Source organism: Rhinolophus sinicus, chromosome 16 (genome assembly GCF_057876585.1).
Source record: "Rhinolophus sinicus isolate RSI-liver-muscle chromosome 16, RSI-T2T, whole genome shotgun sequence".
Lineage (NCBI taxonomy): Eukaryota > Metazoa > Chordata > Mammalia > Chiroptera > Rhinolophidae > Rhinolophus > Rhinolophus sinicus.
Genome location: NC_142516.1, coordinates 67,056,647 through 67,071,020, shown reverse-complemented (window position 1 = coordinate 67,071,020; position 14,374 = coordinate 67,056,647). Strand labels below are relative to the sequence as shown.

The following is a 14,374-nucleotide window of genomic DNA, read 5'->3' as shown; positions in this document are numbered from 1 at the left end:
CCCCCCCCCCCCCGAGCCCTGTCATCGTTGCTCTCCTTCTAGGATGCCCAGACCTGCATGTTTGGCTGACTCTTTATTCTTTAGGTCTCAGTTCAAATGTTACCTCATTTGTTTGGAGAATCCTTCTTCACATACTTGTCCTTGTGACCTATTACTAGGTCTGCGATCATATCGTCCTTTGCTTTTCAGGTCCTTCTTCCGTCTACATCGTAGCTCTCACCACACTCTGTAATTATATTGTCCTGTCACTGTGTTTCCATGTCTGTCTTCCTCAAGGGCAGGATCAGGACTTTGACCTTCCCACTGATGCATTCCCATGGCCAGAACTGTCTGGAACATCAGTAGGTGCTTAGTAAATATTTGAGAAAGATCTTGGGCTCAACAACTGCCCTGATTTTTCAGAAATCAACTGAAGTTGTTGGTGTGGGCTTTCCGGATCCCAAGTCCAGGTAGATGTCTTATGGTACCCCATGATTTTCCTTCGTTACTTGGTAAGCCCCGCTCCTGAAGAGAGGCAGTGCCTCTGCCATGGAAGGAGGTGTGAGATGTGAGCCTCAGAATCCACAGCTGCCAGGATTCCTGGGTGATGTAGAATCTCATCTCAGGAAGAGACTAGCCTGCAGTTATATTACCTGGTGATGGTGCTTCTCAAACCTTCAAGTGCTTAAGAGATACCTGATCTCATGTAGGTTCTGATTTAAATCATCTGGCCTGGGACCAAGATTCTGAATTTCTGACTTGCTTTTAGGTGCTGCTGAGAGCTTGCGCTTAACAGACCACTTGTAGTAAGAAAGGCTCGGGTTTCTCCATCTTGGCACTATGGACATTGTGGGCCAAATTATTCTTAGTGGTGGGGGGCTGTCGTGTGCATTGTAGGATGTCTAGCACCGTCCCTGGCCTCAACTCACCTGAAGCCACTAGCACTCCTTTAGTTGTGACAACCAAAAGTGCCTTCAGATGTTGCCAGATATCCCAGGAGTAGAGGTGGGGAGCAAAAGCATCTCTGATTTAGAATCACTGGCCCAGATGCTTCTCTATGCTTAGTTTGTCTTCAGTGATTCTCAGATTCTCTGAGCCAGTGAATTTCCCTTTTGCTTTTTAAAGCCAGTTTAGTTAAATACTTATGAACTTGTAATTGAATCCTATGACTTACATACATATGAGTGTGTAGTTATGTGTGTGATTTTATGTATGTGTGTGTGTGTGTGTATATATAAAACTTGTGAGTTCTACCAAGCTCTGTAAACGCACGTGCTGTGCATATTTATTTTTGTACTTAGCATCGAGTTCATTCTGTGGGAAGTACTTGATAAATGCCCACTGAATGAATGAAATTCTGTAAAGGATGGTGTATCTATGCTTTTTTCTTGCCTTTTGAGCTCTGTGATCTTTTTTTTACATGTTTTTGCAGTATAATATATATACACCCTAGAAAGTTGATCTTATGTTTGGTAATGATTTTTTTATGTATTAGGTTGGTGCAAAAGTAATTGCAGCTTAAAAGTTTAATTGCAAATGCTGCAATTACTTTTGTACCAAACTAACAAACCAAAAGCATGAGACAGAAAGAAAAAATTTGATACGTTGGACTTCATTAAAATTAAAAACTTTTGCTATGCAAAAGGCCCTGTAAGAATGAAACGACAAACCAAAGATTGGGAGAAGATCTTTGCAAAACCACATATCTGATAAAGGACTTGTATCCAAAATACACCAAAAAACAAAACAAAACAAAAACCCGCAAACAAAAACCCTCTTTAAACTCAATAATAAAGAAGCGACCCGATTAAAAAAAAAAAGCTGGTGAAATATCTGAACAGATATCTCACCAAAGAAAATATACAGGTGGAAAATCAGCATCTGGAAAGATGTTAGGTATCATATGTTATTCGGGAATTACAAATTACAACAATAATATACACCATACAGACTATTAGGATGGCTAAAATCCTAAATACTGAGATCACCAAATGCTGACGAGAATGTGGAGCAACAGAAACTGTCATTCATTGTGCAGCTACTTTGGGAGACAATTTGGCAGTTTCTTCCAAAGCCAAACGTGGGCCATACCATACAATCCAGTGATCACTCTCCTAGTTATTTACCCAAATGAGTTGACGTACATCCACACAAAAACCTGCATGTGAATATTTATAGCAGCTTTGTTCATAATTGCCCAAACTCAGAAGCACCCAAGATGTCCTTTAGTAGGTGACAAGATAAACTGTGGTACATCTATACAATGGATTCTTATTCAGTGATAAGAAATGAGCTCTCTAGCCTCGAAAAGATATGAAAGAACCTTTAAATGTGTATTAAAGAAGCCTGTCCGAAAAGCCTACACATACCTTGTGATTCCAACTATATGACACTGTGAAGGCAAAATTATGGAGCCAGTAGAAAAGGTCAGTGGTTGCCAGAGGTTCTGGGGGAGAAAGGAAAGGAGGGATGACGGGGTGGGTGGGGGGCGGTCACAGGATTTTAAGGCAGTGAAACTGTTCTGTATGATACTGTAATACAGACATGATACTGTGCATTTGTCAAAACCCTTAGACATGTAAAACAAAGAGCTAAGTCTAATGTAAACTATGGACCTGGTTAATAATAATATGCATAGTGGTTTATCAGTTTTAACAATTGTGCCACATTAGTGCATGATGTTAATAGGGGAAACGGGGTGGTGGGGGAAGATATATGGGAACTCTGCACTTTCTGTATAATTTTTCTGTAAACCTAAAACTGCTTTAAAATCTTGCTTTAAAAAAAAAATTAGATGTTTGCCTTTTCCATACAGTTTTCTTTCCATACTATTTTAACAAAATAAGCTTCTGAGGTACTTTCCTATGGGAAAAAGTGTCATGTCTTTAGTCAGCAGCCAGTGTGATGTTTCTATTTCTCAGAGACCTTTTCACTTTCTGAGTGCTTCTCATGAGTATGGTTGTTTGACAGCTGAGCTGTGTGGATAGATGGGGTGTTACTTTGTATTTATGGCCTTTTCTGATAGAAATTCTCTGTAATAAGTGTACAATAGGAGCATGTAAAAAGTGAGAAAATTTAGATTTAGAAAGGAGTGGTTTGCCTAACAGAATATATACTTTTTGGTAAATATTACCCTGGGTAAGTTTTACAAGGTAGATTAGAAATTGTACATGCAGAACCTTTGATTTGCAATGTAAGGATTCCAGTCGCTTATAAACTTGATCTCCCTATTGCTGGTTCCTTTCCTTTCTTAACTGCTGCAGCCATCCTCTAAAGGGAAAAACAAAACAAAACGAAAAACAGTGTACCCTCTACTTAACATGGGATTGTTTTTTCTGGAACCACAGTTTTAACTCTCTGTACCTACCATCAAAACCCTCAGTGATTGTCCATTGCCTTGAGGATAAAGTCCACTCCCCTCAGCAAAGATACTAACATTATTTCATCAGTGGTGCTGATGTTTCGGGGTGTTACAGAGAATGCAGCGTCTGTGGTAATCACTCCCCTGCCTGTATGTGAAGCCTCATCTTTTACAACTTGCCCTCATGCCACTCCCCACAGGACCCATGATCTCTGGCCCCCTCCAGCTGTTGCACATGGTTTTCCCTGTGATTGGGAAAGTTCCTGCCATACGTGTGATTCAAGAATCAACTTGGGAATCATGGCCCATATTCCCCCCAGCATCACTCTCCAATTTCCAGAGTCTCTTCCAGAACCCTGCACGTGTTTCATTCATGGGACTCAGGACCATGCATCCTTGGATTTTAGTCAACTTGTGTTGTTTCCTTGATTGGTGAGTTTTCTGAGTTGGGTCGTTTGTCTCATTTTCTGGCCTGCGTGGAGTAGCCAATGTAATATTTTTATTTTAACTGAATAAACATATGCGTATGTTAATGTGTCAAGCCAAACCACTGTATTAGTGAAGCTAATGCTAGCTGCTTCAAGAAATAAATGACCTTGGTTTATTTCTCCAGGCTCCTTCCATTTTGTGGCCGTGTCAATCTTCTACCCATGGCTCCAAAGGCTGGTGCGGAAGACGAAGGAGTGAGAAGGCTCATCTCCTTGGGGGATTTGAAGCCTGGAAGCAGTGCATTCACTGCGCGTGCGTTTGGTTGGCCAGATCTCAGTCTGCTGCTCAGCCCTAAATGCCTGAGACACTGGGAAGTCTAGTTGAGCTAGACTTCCTTCCATAAATAAGGAAGATGGCATGGTTTGTGAACAGCCAGCAAGTCTCTGCCACAATGTTTATTTAGAATTGATCTACATTCACATCTGAATTTCCATCACTTTCTGTTAAGATAGTCAACCACTTGTCCGTAGTGTGGTATGGAGTAAGTAGTAGGAAGGGTGATTAAGTCCTTCCTGAAGAAAAGTGAGTTGTTTGGATTGTAATCTTTGTGTTCTTGTAGTTCTGTATCATCCTGTCTATATTTAGGATCTATTAAGCTACCAATGTTTTATCATTTTGCAAAGCCAGATTTTCTAGAAGACAATGTGGAAAAAATTGTACCATGCTTCATCATACTTATTGTACATAGTACCACTGCTTTCATTACTATGTGACAGCAACACTGTCTCATTCAATTAAATGTTGTATAAATTACATTATTTTTTGTAGGACAAAGAAGTTCCTGTTAACTGTGGTATGTGTCTCCGTGGCACCAATGTTTGAAGGAAATGGCCTTCTGGAATTCAGCATAGTAAGAGAATTAGAATTCAATCAGTGTGATAAATCATTGAACTTGCTGTTGAAGGACTTACATTTAAATTAAACCTTTAAAAGCAATAACCTCTTTTCAATTTCCGTACTACTGGGAGATAATGGAGCTTTGAAGTAGAATGAATTTGATTTACAAGTACAGCAATTCTTCAGTTGCTGATGTTTTATTCTTTCAAAGTTTAATCAATAACGAAGGTAAGGAAATGTTTCTTTTTTACCTGTTTTCTATTTTGCAAATTCTCTGGTTTCCAGATCTGTGGTGCTTTTTGTTTGACATTGGGGTGATAGGTGTTTATGTAATTATGGCAAGGGCACGTTTCAATAATTTCCCGGCCAGGGGGTGATTTTAAACATACATTAAAAATGTCAGGAAATAATGTGTTTAATAATAAATGTACATTACCCCAGGGAGTTTTCACATGACTGGGCTCATGTCTCCCAGAGTTAACTCACTTTAAAAGCATGTGACTCAACGGCACTGTGTCCCAAGCTTGCAAGCCAGCATCCCAGTCACCCCTGACCGGGCCTAGGGGACAGACACCCAAGGTGGGATTGCCTTCAGGAATTGGTCAGCCAGAGGTGCCTTGGCTGCAGTGTGGTACAAATCGAGAGGACTTTCCTGTTTTAGGCCGAGGCATTGCATTGGTTTCCTAAGGGCTGCCATAACAAATTACCAACAAGTTGATAGCTTAAAACAACTGAAACTTATTCTCAGTTGTGGAGGCCAGAGTCTGAAATCAGTTCCATTGGGTCAAAGTCAGGGCATTCTCAGACCTGCACTTCTCCCTAGAAGCTCTGAGGGAGAATCCTTTCCTTGCCTGTTCCGGTATCTGCTGGCTCCCAGCATTCCTTGGCTTGTGGCTGCATTACTACCCTGTGTCTCTGTGGCTCCAGCCTCCTCCCCTGCTGTCTGTGTCACATCTTTTGCCACCCTCTTATGAGGATGTAGCAAACTGCATTTAGGGCCCAACCGGATAACCCAGGATAATCTTCCACCTCAAGGTGCTTAAATTATTCACACCTGAAAAACCCTTTTTTACCACATAAGGTAACAGTTACAGGCTCTAGACATTGGCATATGGATGTCTTTCTTGGTGTGGGGAGGAGGGCATTAGTCAGCCTACCGAAGGCATATAAGGCACGTGAGAAGTGACTGTTCTGGAAGTGATCTACTGACGATAATGCTGAATTTTTCCTTTTATTCTGAGTGCTCGTTAGGCAGAAATAGAACTTTCTGATGGTATGCTGCGTATGTCATATGAAAGTAAAGATTCTTCTTTATTAATGAAGGGCAGCTCATATACCTAGACAGAAAATAAAGGCAAGTTTGGCACTTTTTGGTCATTTTTCAAGTTCTATTATAGTTCTAATTTCTGTTCTAGGTTTTCTGTATTCTATCGGTATGAAGATGAAAATGATGCCGTTGTAAATATTTGCATTATAAAAGTTCCCCTGAGAAGCAAAACATTAAGACTACCTTTAAACAATGATATTTACATTTATTTTCTGATTAGAAAAGTACAGCTTGTTTTAGGAAATTTATCAAATCCAGAACAGCATGAAGAAGAAAAACACTCCTGAAATTTAACCACCTGGAAATGACAACTATTGATATATATATATATATATATTCCCCCCCCCCCCCCCCCCCATATTACGTTAGCTCTCTCCTTGGAGCGTTTAGCAGTTGTTATACCTAATTTGCCCACACTGGTTTGTAATGCCGTCATTATTATTATAGGGAAGTAGATTTTCTGGAATGTTGGAGAACTGAAGAAGCAGTGCTGTTCAGGTTAGGCTCTTTTTCTTTCTCCCGACAGTTGAAGAACTGGCCTTACTGACACTGAGAGAGCCTGGTATTTGCACGGGTTTCCTTAAATGGAAGGCCATCGATTATTAGTGTAAGTTCTTCCTGAATATATCTTTAAGCCATTTTCTTCCATGTTTTAGAGAATCCCAATCCTGAGAGATGCTTTGAGGGAAGAATACAAGTTCACAAACAAGTAGGTTTGGGAAATAGTGAATTCTTTGGGTGCACACATATGTGCGTTTTAACAAAATGAACATTAATATATTTAAAAATAGATACTTTAGAAATAAAGGAGCCTGTTTAAGCTAGAGTTTCCCCCCCCCCAGCTGATTTTACTTTTTTTCCCTGACGCCTATTTCAGAGAACTATGTGGAGCATAATTTATGAAATATATAGTAATAATGAATTTGCATAAGGTGTGAGGGACTTTGGTTGGTCATATGTGTGTGTGTGTGTGTGTATGTGTGTGCACATATCTATATATATAAATATTATTATCATCCTTGCCAAAAATCAGAGTTTCAAAAAAGTGGCTCATTTGATTCAAGTAATATCAAAACCTTTTTTTTATTAAAGATGTCTTATATTATAATACCATAGATGGGTTTTCTCTACCCTTTGGGGAATTAGAAATTAAAAATCCAGGAATAGTATCAAGCATAGTAAAAGTTCAAGAGAAGAGTGAAATAAATTTGTATGTTTTAAAAAAATGTAGTGTGAAAGCTTCCCAACCTCTCCCACCAAGTGTCATTTTGGCCTCAAGCTGAATTAGTTCTCATCTGATTAAATCAGAACCAAATTCTGCTATTTCCTAACTGCTGTGAAGTGCAGATTTTTAAAATGTGTCAAAAAAGCAAGAATTTAAGCCTAGTAGGAAACAGCTCTCTTAAAAGAGAATAATTAGCATTTCATTTATATCATCATTTTACAACTTTGCAACATTCAGAAGTACTCACTGTGTTTATGTAACATGTAATTATTAAGTGCCTGGTCAGAATACCAGCATTCATTTTGAAATTCACATTTCTAAATTTAGATCTATGAAGGCTTGAGAAATCTTTCGGGAGAATGGAACACCACTCGTACCTGTTTTAGTGTTCATTTCTGTCAAATGAGAACGATGATCTCAGGACCATATTTACACTTTTGATTTTTATGTGTGGGGACCAAGAAAGGGCTCAGGTAACACAAACAAGTGGCTAATCCAGGAATTGCTTATTTGAATTTAGGAAGCCACCACAGATGCACATTCATGTACATATTCTCTTTACACAAACACACTCTCAAATAGTTGGGGAGTGAAAACCTGATTTCCCTGGCTGATTACAAATAAAAAGGCCTGAAAAAAATAAATCAATCCAAAGGCCTGTAAGGAGGAAGACGAAGAGGTAACTATAATCGAGAACCCTGTGCAATCCCGTGAGGTTGCTTCTTCTCAGGTATTGTCACCACAGTCCTTACAGGGCAGTGGCACTGAGAGGAGGGCCAAGATGTCAGCGTCACCTGGTGTGATGGTTAATTTCCGTATCAACTTGGCTAGGCCGGGGTGCCCGCTTGTTTGGTCAAACACGAGTCTAGGTGTTGCTATGGGAATATGTTTTAGATGTGATCGATACTTAAATCAGTAGACTTTGAGTAAAGCAGATTACCCTCCCTAACCTTGGTGGACCTCATCCAATCAGTGGAAGACCTTGAGAGAAAAGATTGAGGTCCCCAGATGAGGGAGGGGTTCAGTTCCAGACAGTATTCAGATTCCAGACTGCCACATGGACTCCCACTGGAATTTCCAGCCTCTTGACCTTCCCTGCAGACTTTAGACTTTCTAGGCCCCCCAGTCACACGACCAAGTCCTTAAAATAAATTGGTGGTGGTATATGTATGTGTATGTACACATACATACTACACATACCCTATTGGTTCTGTTTCTCTGGAGAACCCTAATACACCTGGGCACTTGTTAAAATGCACATTCTCCGGTCCCACCCTAGACCTGCATCAGAAACAATGGGAGTGGACTCAGCAGTTTGCCTTAACAAGCCATCCAGCTGATGGCTGATGACCCCCAAGCTTGAGACCCCATGCAGGTAAATGGAAGACGCCTCCTGTTGTAGTTGAAGTTGCGGTTCAGAAAGGTTAATGTGCCCAAAGTCATCCGATCTTGGTGTAGCCAACATTTATTCTTGATGCTTTCAAAAGGATAAAATAGTATTCATGGCTAGCTTAGCAGTCTTGTAATCTTCGTTTAGAGTGCACTGTTGGGATGCTGATTTTCTTAGGAAAAAAAAATCAGGGAACCAGCTATATGTATCTAGTATATGAGAGCAGTGATTCCAAGTCTTGGTAACACCAGGTATCACTTTTATTATTTCATGTGATGAAAGATTTTGTTGATTAAAGAAGCTGTATTTTAAAGTAATAATTATTTTGCGCTAATAGCCGTGCAGAGCTCCTGATTGACGTGAGACCACCAGTACGGCTGCATGAGGTGATATATCCCAGGTAGAAGCAGAGACATTTGATATTTTAATTAGCTTGTAAACCTAAATGTAGAATTTCCATTAAGCATTTTCACTATTGGAAATAGGCAGGGACTTTCATTACTATATTACAGCTTTCCAAAGCATCTGCAGACTCCGTGGTGGAGATCTAGGCCCTGAGGACATTTTCATATGCAGTTGTTGAATGCTGCCATATGATATATTATCAGGACATGAAAAATAAATGTCCAGATCTTGGTAGTGCATCACTTTCTCAGTCACCAGAATCGATGCACTGGTTTGCGTGTGGCTGTCCTCCAAGCAGTCGGTCAGAGACCCAGAGTCTGCCCTTCCCGACATTCTGCCGTTGTCAAGTGTGACTTCCAGGTTGTCGTGTAAGGGGGAGAGCATGGAGGTTTCTAATAGGCAGGATGCCATGTGACGTCCATCGTTTCCATCTCCATTTTGGTGGCTGGTACTCAGTCACATGGCCATACTTAACTTCGAGGGGGACTGGGGAAGATAGTCTGTGTGCCCAGGAATAAGAAGAAATGAGTTTGGTCGTCAGCTGCAGTCTCTGCCACCGGGGGCCTCAGTGCTCTGATATTGGTGGGTTTGTGTTTCTGCCCAGGATGGATTTATGTTCTCTCCTGGTAACCAGAGAAAGGCGCGTGGCAAGAATAGGATTAGGTATAGTTACTACTGAGAGCACCCCACTCTTTCCAAGTCCCTACTAGCCTGTGGGAACAGAGAGAGCCACAAAAGGAATATCACTAAGGGTACTAGCTCTTGGCCAGAGCTTCAGCAGGGACTTTCCACCACCTCTGGGTTTTCATCTAGTTGTATCCAGAGGTCAGTCTGTTAGCAATGCGTTAGTTAGCATCTGCTGCCTGTCATCTTTTCCTCTCCTGCTTCATGTGCATCCCCACCCCTTCTGCCACTGTCTATCTATTCTATTGTTTTTTGTTTGGGTTTTGAATTTTTATAAAAATTCATTTAAGTGAAACAGAGGATATGCCTAAAAGCAAGATCTCAATAGACTAAGAAAAATGTCTCCCCTTATCGCCTGTTTGAATTCACTGCCTTTTGGTCACCTGAAGGCACCCCTGTGCTGCTTCTGTGCCAGAAATACAGACTCGGAATCCATAAGTTGTTATGACAACCCAAGATTTATTTCTCATTCATATTATGACTGTTGCAAGTCAGCTCAAATCTGTTCCACATCTTCTCCATTTTGTGATCCAGGCGGAAGGCAGCTTATCTAGAACATGGGAAAATAGAACTTGGTGGGAGCCCACGATAGCTTTCAGAATTTCTGCTTGAAGTCTCACATGTCCCTTTAATGTTTTATTTTATCTTTATCAGCCAAAGCAAATCACATAGGTAAGCCTGATATCAAAAGGGATAAGGATTATATTCTTCTCATAGGAAGACACACCAGGAAAGGCCGCTAAGAAGGGGAAGCAAATACTTGTGAGTACATAAAGCAATCAGCCACGGTAACATTTCCCCCTGTTTTTAATTACACAAATAGTGAAAAATCATCCAGAACATACTGAAAGCACACAATAAACATTTCCAGTCGTCCCCAAATTCCTCTCACTAGAAATGACTGCTGCTGTTATTATTTTGATATAAATATCTTTAGATGTTTTTTTCTGGGCATTTCTTCTTAATGGAGTCACATGATATATGCTATCCTATCACTTACGTACTGACTTAAAGCTACGCAGTGAATATACACCCATGTCAATAAATCCACATCCACATCCTAACTCATAATGGCTCTTGGATATTCCTCTGTATGAATACGCCATAATTTATTGTTGCACATGTAGATTTTTCCAATTTCACCATTTAATGAAGCGCTTCTATTTAGTGAAGACTTATATTTATAAGTCTCTTATAGGTACATATTTGCACATTTCTCAGACTATTTCTCTTAGGTAAATTCCTAGTAGTGAACTAATTAAAGACATATCTTGTTTAAGGTCCTTTTTGATATATCAGTGACAAATTTTATAGCTTAGTTTTTAAGGCCCACTCTTCCTTTTCCCTCTCCTAAAATGGAGTAGTGTTACCATAGCAATAGAAAAAAAAATCAGTACTCTTCATGGAACTGTCTAATTTGTCTTTGTCTTCATTTTAACTCAAAAAGTTACATTTTGTGCCAAGGTTGGCACATAAAATACCTGTCCAGAATCTCTTGTGAGTTAAGACGTCAGTGCCCTGACGATGACCTCAGCCACCCCTGGTTATCCTGTTTCACAAATTGGCTCCCCTGTTGTCTGCTGGGAAAGGCTTTGTCAGTCACAGTTGCTCATGTAAGTTGCTCTGTCTAGGAAGACTCAGTGACTGATAAGTGTCCCATCAGCCTGTAATTTGGAAAGCAACTGGTCATAAACAAGGCAGTTTCATTAATTTTTAAAAAAAGACCCAGCTCATTGTGGTAGATATATTTGGGGATCTAATTTATTACTCAGGACTGTTTTCTCAGGACTGTTGGAAGGAAGGAGACGAGCTACTGGTGGTCTGGGGTTTTCCGGAGGAGAGGAAGACAGTGAAGTCATGATGAAATGATTACTTTAGTTCTTTCCCCCTTTAGCCCACATTTTAGGGAGAGTCTGCTGTTTTGGAATCTGTCTGAAATCTGGATTCTAAAACTGGTGATTGAATTAAAAGATGGTTCGAGATGGTACAGGTGTAACTTTGGAGGTGTCCACCTGAGGTGAGTGAGGTACTCATGGGGTTGAGATTGGAACACTGTTTTTGGGGTGTGGGGAAGCCGAGAGGAGCAGCGAAAAACATCCTTTCATTACACAGCCACTCAGATGAGGCTGGGGAGCCCTGAAGCCAGATGTAAACAGCGGTGCAGTGGTGCTAACTAATGTGCCAGTGGTGCTAACTAATTGCTTATTCTGTGTGGCAGGAAATACATTTATATTCACACTGTAAAATGCAGAGTCTCACATGGTAACTGGAGCAAGAACCTTTCTACAGCATTTCTGTCTTGCTTGTTTGTTTGCTTTTCCTTAAAGGCAGAGTAGCAAACAGTTGAAACGTGAGCTTTGGAAAATGACAGCGTAGGGTTTGAGTGATAGCTGTGCTGCTTTCTGGCTGTGTGACCTAGGCTTGTACCTTTTACCGTCCCTGGGCCTAAATGCTCTCATTCATAAAGTGAGGCCGACTAGCAATACCTACCTGATACACCGCCTAGCACATAGAGGTCAGTAAATGGTTGCTATTTTTATACATGACGTATAGTATAATTATAATTACTTTCAAAAGGCAATAGTATACTTTAAGGGGTTTGAATCGTATCATCAATGGCAATTCCACAGCCGTCTGTCATGCACATGGAGATGATATTAACAATAACCTTACATAGTTCTAGTCTTCTTGCTTTTTGTGCTGTAAAAAAAAGTGCAAACTGCAGTATGTCAGCATCTTAATATGATAAAATGTATTTCTTAATGTATCAGTTCAATGGGATGTTGCTGGACAGAGTGTCCCTTTCCTCCACAAGGTGATTGAGCACCCGCGGTTCGGCCATGTTTTGGCGCCAGCATCCTGAAGACATCACATTGTATCGCAGCCAGCGGAGAAGGGTGAAGCGGAAGGAGCACGGTCAGGGAGTTTTCCATGGGCCTGGCCAGGGCTGGCCCGGCCATGGCGCGTATGGCTTCTCACACTCCAGGGTCTAGAACTAAGTCACGTGGTCATACTTAATGCAGGGAGTGGGGCTGAGAGATAGAATCTGTCTGGGTAGCGACTTCCCCCACAGCACGACTATATCACAGAAAGGGTGCACAGACAGCCAACCCTGTAACCTGTGCTATGGTTCCATAGCCTGGTCAATAGAAGGTTTAGATGTTTTTGTCCTTACTATTTTAAAGGAAGAAGTGATGAGATTTGGGTGACAGAGGAGATAAATACGAGGAGTAAAGACTGATTCGGGGATTTCAATTAGTGAATCTAAGTAGGCTGATGATCACACCACGATAGGTAATGGGGTTTGGGGGCGGGTCTGCACTTTGTGGGGAAAAAGACGGGTCTTTTGGGCATAAAGAGTTTGAGGCAACTGAACGACACACCGTGGAGATTTTCCTTAGACTCTTGGACAGACCAGACCTGGAGCTTCAATAGCCATCTTCCCTAAATGAGGACACATGTTACCTGCCTTTTATCTTTCCTGAGTCCATCTTAGTTAGATATTGAGTTGTCAGAAACTGATTCTCAGGATTGACCTTCTCTTAAGGATAAGAAATGCCCAACTGAAATGGAGGGAGAAAACTAGGATTTTTTTTGGGTACGTTTTTTAGAATATGTGTTTTCAAGCACAGGCCGGGCTATACCGTGGTGTATGATCTGCCCCATTGCAGCCCAGGGAGAAGGATCCACCCTGAAGACAAGAGATTACTTGAAGAATGCAGGTCCAGTAAAAAGCCAGGTAAGCCTCCTTATAACATCCTAGACCTGATGTCTGCGAACTTTTTATGGTGTTCTGACTTAAGTTGGCCTCGCCGGGGAACTGGATGACTGGCTGCTTTTACTTAAATACAGAGTTTGTCAACCTTGAATTACAGGAAGGTGTTTTCTTCCAGTCCTCAAATTCTATAAAGAAATGTTGAGGAGATTTATTTTGATGACACAGCAATCAAAATTATATTCTTCCCCCATAGCTGCTTATGCAGATACCTCACTTAATAATCCAGTTTGGGTGAGCATTTCCTATGGCGTAATTTTCACTTCTTTGGGACTATCTGTATTTAATTCACCACGCCTTCAGTATGAAGCATCTGTGAGTTTCCTGCTGTTAAGGATCTTCCACCATGATGTAAGATGGTGTTCCCAAGCCACCTTCATCTTGGCAAAATCATTTGGTACATATAGTAATCACCCTGCTTTCTCAATCTGCTTGGATTGCTGTAACATAATACCACAGACTGGGCAGCTTAAACAACAGAAATGTTTCTTATACTTCTGAAGGCTAGAATCCAAAATGAAAGTGCCAGCAGACTCAGCTCCTAGAGAGAACCCACTCCCTGGTTTGCAGACAGCCCCCTTCTCCATATGGAGTCACATGGTCTTTCCTCAGTGCATATGCGTGGAGAAACAGAACGCTCTGTCTTCTCTTATAAGGGCACTGATCTGTCATGTGGACCCACCCTCATGAGCTCATCCAAACCAAATCATCTCCCCAAAGCCCTGCCTCCAAATACCATCATAGTAGGAGTTAGGGCTTCAATATAGGAATTTGGGGGGTACACATTCAGCCCGTAATACCTGCCTTTCTGATTCAGTAGGTTTTACTCTACACAGAAACTTATTTAGAGGATCTGACAGTCCTTTTCCAATTTCAGATGGAGGAAAGAAAAAGGTGCAGGT

General features: G+C 41.0%; 1 long non-coding RNA gene across 5 annotated transcripts in view; it reads left to right on the top strand.

The window, feature by feature from the left end:
- The first annotated feature begins 10 nt into the window (after positions 1-10).
- Positions 11-14,374, top strand: part of LOC109458618 (uncharacterized) — a 37,147-nt gene continuing 22,783 nt past the window's right edge. For 3 of the 5 annotated variants that reach the window (XR_016019443.1, XR_016019445.1, XR_016019444.1), the window contains exons 1-2: positions 11-3,772; positions 3,954-13,436. This is a non-coding gene — a long non-coding RNA (uncharacterized LOC109458618). The remainder of the gene's footprint in view (positions 3,773-3,953; positions 13,437-14,374) is intronic. The other 2 variants (XR_016019447.1, XR_016019446.1) reach the window with 2 other exon arrangements.